Consider the following 7407-nt stretch of genomic DNA (forward strand, 5'->3'; position numbering starts at 1 on the left):
TATTACTTATAGGTTACTGATTTAAAATGTACTCTATTGATTTGTTCATTTTAAAGAACACAATTCTAAACGTCCCGCACCTCTGATTTCAATCGTATTTAAGTGGTATCAAAATATGCATTCTAGTGTACAGGTGCCAATAGCCAGGCCTGTAAATTTTCATATAACAGCTTTCCTGAGATGTTTCTAATTTTGTGCCATATGCATCAGTCATTAAGCCAATACTAATTTTTATTGCTAATTAATTAAGTTAGATTTTTCCTGATTTTAGCATCTCACTTAAAATTGACTACAAGCTTGATTCAGATACAGCTAATAGACTGACACAAGCTCCTTTCCTGCAATTGAATCTTTTTATAAAATCAGCTTCTCAGCTTGGATGAACAAAACATATGTATATAGAGGATACTGCTTTCTCCATTTCATTGTAATTTTTTTCTTAAGTGCATATTTGAGTACACCCTATTTTGAAAATAAATATTTGTATCCATTACTTAGGTAATATAGACAATGTATTTTTGGTGCATTTAAACAAAACAAATTTATTAAACAAATATATTTAATAAAATACTATATAAGTCACCAAACATATTTAAAAATTAAAAAAAATAATACAGGCACGCAGTGGTGCCATAGGTAGCACATTCGCCTCAAAGCAAGAAGGTTGCTGGTTTGAGCCTCGGCTGGGTCAGTTGGCATTTCTGTGTGGAGTTTGCATGTTCTCCCCACGTTCGCGTGGGTTTCCTCGAGGTGCTTCGGTTTCCCCCACAGTCCAAAGACTGTGAATTGGGTAGGCTAAATTGTTCGTAGTGTATGTGTTTGAATGAGTGTTTGTGGATGTTTCCCAATGATTGGTTGCAGCTGGAGGGGCATCGGCTGCGTAAAATTCCGCTGTGGTGACCCTGGATTAATAAAGGGACTAAGCCAAAAAGAAAATGAATGAATGAATGAAAATAATACAATTTAATTAAAGCAAAATATTGCAACAATAATTTAAAAACTACAAAATTTCAACAAAATATTTCTTTTTTTTTTTTGCTTTTATTAATTTTTCCTAATAATATTTTTCTATAACATAAACTTGGGTGTACTCGTTTTTGGACCTTTATCGTAAGTTATGTTAAACAAGCTCCAGATTTGGCTTCAGCACTGACTAATCTAATGTATATGCACAAATATAAGATTGTATAGCTTCCTATTAAAAATATGAATTTAAAAGATAGATTTGTGAGGGGTGTACTTAAACATATATGCTGAGCATTGTACATATACTGCCATTTTTGTATGCCTTCATTGGACAAAACAACTTATTTTACTATGTTTTATATTATATTCTGCCAGCACAGCCTACATCATAGTGCCTAACCAGGGGTCAGGGCTCAGAACTGAAAGCAGATCGGCTAAGTAATTGCCTGTAACTCAGGTGTTAGGGGAATGTGCTGGTCAAAGGTCAGAGTTTTTGTTTTTTTGCTGAACAGAAAAAAAAAATGGCCACCAAACTGCATTTCAATTGACAACTCATTATAATCTCTCCAAACGCCTGTCACTCTTCCCTGTCCAGATTCCCCAAATCCCTGGCCTTCCTTGCTCGACCATGTCCACAAATGAAAGGGAAGAGGACCACACAGGAACCAACGACGACGCCGTGTCACTGTTCAAAACAGACACCCCTGTAAACACAACACATGCTTCACATGGGCTGATCGTTGCAGTTTCACGCTTATCAAAAATAAGCATCGGGCTGGATGCACCTCTCGCCGCTACCTTCGCAGAATCTCAAGTATCTTATGCAAACTGTGTGCGTTTGTTGGGGAGCTCTGGCAGCGACTGATGAGTGTCTCATTATCTCCACACCAGCCGTACACAGTAAGAAGAGCATAATCAAAGCCTGGGGGTACGTATTAATTATCCTTTTGAATAGTGATGAAATTTTAAAAAGATCTCCTTAAGGCTCCCATCATCAGCAGATGAAACAAAGCTCGGCACAGCTTGCGCGTTGAGGCTCACATGTGTTTTTACATCTGTTCAGGATATTTCAATTTGATGCTCAACAAGCTGAGCCTGAGATTAAAGGATCATACGTGTCATCCACACAAACATCACTTCCAGAGCAGGCGAGCGTACGTGAGCTCAGCTTTTCCAAGAGAGAGGCGTCACCGCCGCAGACGACGCAGTCGCACTTCTGTCTCCCTGTGTGTGTGTGTGTGTGCAACTGAAGGCTGATGCGATGCTTCTCACATGTTTGAGATGTCGAGGAAGGAGTCTTTCCTTTTTTTACATGTGTGTGTGTGTGTGTGTGTGTGTGTGTACGTGTGACGAATTTTGCTTTTAAGAAATATTTATGAGCCGGTACCCTTCTTAAAAAAAAAAAAAAGGAAAAAAAGAAAGCGTTGTCTTTAATGAACATGTTTTAGAGATTGTTTCAGCATCTATAATTTATAAGGTAAGACTTCATCTGTGAACAGGGCTAGTTTGTAAATGTGAATACTTAATAATAATGAAAAAAATATATATCTCACACAGCTGCTGTACTGGCATAATATGACACTTCTGGAGCAGACAGATATTCTCGGTAGAAGGCCAGTGTATGTATGTGTGTGTGTGTGTGTTTGTCTGTGGCCATATCTGTGTGTGTTTTAGGGGGTGGTTTCTCTCTCATAGTGAACAGCACCATGTTGATGTTGGCAGCATTTAACATTGGCAAATCAGTCTGCACAAATGGCCTCCCCTACCGAAGCGATACGAATCTTATTACTAGTGTACATACAATTAGTCATGTTACACATAATTAGTCTGCTTGTTGTACTTTGGCACTCTGTTTATTAGTCTATTTCTGGAAGATTGCTAAAAGGAGCGCTGAGACAGCATGTCTACATTTGCTCTGGATTTGGATCTAATATAAACTCTCAAAAACTAGCTGCCTCATTGTCTACTGTTTCAATAGGCAGCTGCCTTCATAAATAAAGGGACTGATTTGGAGCACCAACCAAAATATTTGAAAAGTAAAGTATAAAGTTGTTAAGAAAAAAATCCCATCCATGCTTGAAAACCTGGTAAAGTGGTTTTCTGGTCTTAAAATTTGTTAGCTAGTTTAAGGTACTTTAAAGCATTTAGTGGTCTAATAAAGCTCCCATAGTCTTGCCGAGCTGGTATTTAGCTGGTTCAGCTAAATGCACATTGTCCTTCTAAATGAGCCAGTATAAGCCAGACCAGAAGACCATTCATAAGTAGCAGATCATTCATTCATTCATTCATTTTCTTGTCGGCTTAGTCCCTTTATTAATCCGGGGTCACCACAGCGGAATGAACCGCCAACTTATCCAGCAAGTATTAACACAGCGGATGCCATTCCAGCCGCAACCCATCTCTGGGAAACATCCACACACACTCATACACTATGGACAATTTAGCTAACCCAATTCACCTGTACCACATGCCTTTGGACTGTGGGGGAAACCGGAGCACCCAGAGGAAACCCACGCAAAGGCAGGGAGAACATGCAAACTCCACACAGAAACACCAATTGAGCCGAGGTTCGAACCAGCGACCCAGTGACCTTCTTGCTGTGAGGCGACAGCACTACCTACTGCGCCACTGCCTCGCCAGTAGCAGATCAATTTAAGTTAATTAAAGGGGTCATATAAATGTAATCCTATATAAATATTGGTCATTCAGTCATTTTCTTTTCAGCTTAGTCCCTTTATTAATCAGGGGTTGCCACCATGGAATGAACCACCAACTTATCCAGCATATGCACTTCCAGCTGCAACCGATCAATTGGAAACACTCATACACACTCTAAGAAATGCTGAGTTATTTAAAACCAAATATGGATAAAATATGGACTAACCTAAACATTGGGTTAAATTTAGTTCTATTAATTTATTTCAAACAATTTACAGAGGAGATGGGTTAGTCCCTATTACACCCAAAATTGAGTTTAAATAATCTGGCATTTTTAGAGTGCACTCCTATTCACGCACATACATTACGGACAATTTAGCTTCCCAATTCACCTATAGCAGAGGAAACCGAAGTGAACACAGGGAGAAAAGGCAAACTTCACACAGAAATGCCAACTGACCCAGTCGAGGCTCAAACCAGTTACCTTCTTGCTGTTAGGAGACAACAATACACACTACGTCACCGTGCCACGCAATAAATATTGTCCCATATAAATATAGTCCATATAGTCCTGTTTGGACATTAAAAAGATCTGCAAAGATATAAAGCACAGGTCCAATTCAAAGTGACTAACAACATTCGCAGATATAACCAAAACTATATGTACTACTGTGTTTTGTGTGCCTCTGAATTCACTGTGTGACCCAACAGTCAAGGTGACATTATAATAAAGAGGTAAACAGTTGTGATTAGTTTAAACTGCCAATGCTGTAAACCATGTGCAGATGTTTCATATGTTGTTTCCATTGCAGGAGCTTTAAAGTCACCACCCACTTATGGAAAAGGGGCAGGAACCAGCAGCTTGTTTGCATTTAAAGGGACAAATGCAAAACAGCATGTTTTTGCTTCTACCTCAAAAAGGCAATAGTATCTGGATACAGACTTGGATTTGCAAGCTGAGACTGCATATCTCAGACTTGCAATGTCAGCAATGCCCTCAACTGCACTAGTAACATCACTGTGAGGAGTAGGTTAGGTGTGCACTGCACGTAGCTCACATTGCAGCTGCACCAAGTCTGCATCCAAACTCCTCTCCACTTGACATGAGGAATATTTAAGAAGGCTTTTCAATTATCCATTTGTTTACCATCCTCCCTCCCACTAAAAGGTTGGCCCTATGGAAGGGTTAGGCTCTGCCCCAGCTTTTGTCCTGGGTAGTCATAGCTGGATCAACAACCATCTGATTCAATCTATGGATGGGGCCTCCGCCAAAGAAATATTTTAATTCATTCATTTTCTTTTCAGCTTAGTCCCTTTATTAATCTGGGGTCGCTACAGCAGAATGAACCGCCAACTTATCAAGGATATGTTTTACACAACGGATGCCCTTCCAGCTGCAACCCAACACTGAGAAACACCCATACACTTTCGTTCATAAACATACACTATGGAAAATTAGCTTATCCAATTCAGCTATAGCGCATGTTTTTGGACTTGTGGGGGAAACTGGAGCACCCGAAGGAAACCCATGCCAACACAGGGAGAACCTGCAAATTCCACACAGAAATGCAAACTGACCCAGCAGAGGCTCGAACCAGCGATCTTCTTGCTGTAAAGCGACAGCTCTACCTACTGCGCGTTTTCTAATACAATCCTTTTGTCAAATAACATTTGAGTCTTTCTGGTAGAATTATGCTTCATTCACAATCTTTTCTCTACAGAGCTCACAATGCAATCTGGGATGGCTTTTCTGCTTTAAAATGTAGCATTCCTCCCACAAAACACAAGAGAGACAACACTACTCAATTTGTTCCAAGCTTAGCACATTGCAAGGCTAATGGCAAGTTACTCCAAAGGATAAATATTGTGTAAGCATTTAATTGGATTAATTTCTTGATCAATGTTTTGGATTAAATAATTTATCTGCGATCCACCATTATTGATTGTGCTTTTGTTCCACAAATCTCACAACGCATTGTTGAATTGCATTTATTGCAAAAAGAAAAAAGAAAAAGTAGGTACAGTATCTCAGAGCGTGGCATAATCATGTTGCCAACCTTATGCAGCAGCCTCAGTGTCAGGAGCTGGCCTGCAATGCCTAACAATGCGACCTACGTAGGGTTTTTGAAACCGAGCGCCTATATAATGAATGTACGCCATTCATCCTTAAGGAACAACAGTACAGTTTAAAGTTGACCTTTGAAGATCGCTGAATGCAACATAAACTCTCTGCCGGCTCCACGCCCACCACAACCACACATCCTCTTTATTCTCCGCCGAGGCTTCCTCCTCTCATCTGTGCTAGTGGCAAAAACTAATAATCAAATCTTTCCTCCCACAAACACAATGGTTTCTTCGGAAAGCCCCTGCCAAAATACCTACTCTTTGTCTTTGTTTGTCGTACAGCAGACTTAATCGATGCACCAGCCCAATGACATCTCGCTTCATACTTGGAAACCTTTGGTTCATGTAATTTGTCTGTCTAGTGTCGTCTTCCATAACCACAGAGGAGAGTCTTCGCAAGTGCCAAAGGAGCAGGCTGAATCTTGACAGGCTCGACTTGCAGGTGAGGTCACAAGTAATAAGCACTAATGAATACCAGATCAGGCTTGGCACAATTAGGCTCACTGCAACACAGCCCTTATAGTCCTCAAACAGAGCTTTATTTTGAGCAGAGCGTTGAGGATGTTAACACAGGAGGGGGAAAAAACGGCTGTCAAGCTCTCGCCCTGTCTGGAGCTTTCCACCGCTGTACGTTATATACGCGAGTTGCATTTGCAAGCGATTCTTCCATTTGTCAGGCTGTTGGCAAACCTGTCACACTCACCCGGTGAAAAGCAAATAATTTATTTATTCCAGTTCAACATAATTAGAGGCATTACCCCACCGCTTGGCAGTGACACCTTTTTATGTTATCAAGCACACAAGTGCAAAGAGTTATAAGATGTATACGGCTGTAAGAGGAGTGGAAGTTTTCGCTTTCTTTGAAAGCTTTAATATAATTAAAAGGCAACAGGGTGGATTTCTTTTACTTAGCTCTTTTGAATATGAAAAAAAGGGAAGACTATACAAAAGAAGTGCTTTTATCAGCACCTTGTGTTCGGAGGTTCACCGCAATCCCACAAATCCTTTAGAAGGTATTTGTTTCCATTTCCGGCAGTTTTGCACCGGTTACTATATAAATATGTTATTCATTCCTCCTGAACGTTTGGGCTTCTGAGGAAACATGTTGATACTATTGCTTCTTTCTTCAACTCTAAATAATTGAATAGAGAAGAGGGCCTCTGTGGTCTTTTTTTTATATTGAGAATCAGTTTTACAGTGCATCCACCAAACTCACATACAGTAGAACCCGGAAGAGACATGGAGGTGAAAAAACAGACGCCAGTTTTGAGCTTTTTGATAAATAAAAGCATCAAGACGCCAGGCGCAGGTACAATATGGTCAGCCTCCAGTGGGTTTGCTTGCTGTAACATTTGTCATTCGCCATTTACCGCCTGGGGGCCCTGACAGATTCAACGATAGCATATTAAAAACAAGTTGATGAGAGTGAAAACAACACAGAGATGTGTAGTGTTTTACATCTCCCTTAAGTGTCTGCTTCAGGGACAGTTTATATGCTAGAGATGGCGCTTCTTTGACATTGTCATCTTCTGTCACGTCGCCACAACTACTCGTTCTTCCACCTGCACGTTCTTTAGGTGCCGTTGAAGCAGCGCAACTCGTCTCGCTCTTTGTGCTGAATGTCTCGGGGCCTTTATGATAATGAATGCATGATCTGGG

Source organism: Danio rerio, chromosome 9, assembly GCF_052040795.2.
Source record: "Danio rerio strain M-AB ecotype USA chromosome 9, GRCz13ab, whole genome shotgun sequence".
Taxonomy (NCBI): domain Eukaryota; kingdom Metazoa; phylum Chordata; class Actinopteri; order Cypriniformes; family Danionidae; genus Danio; species Danio rerio.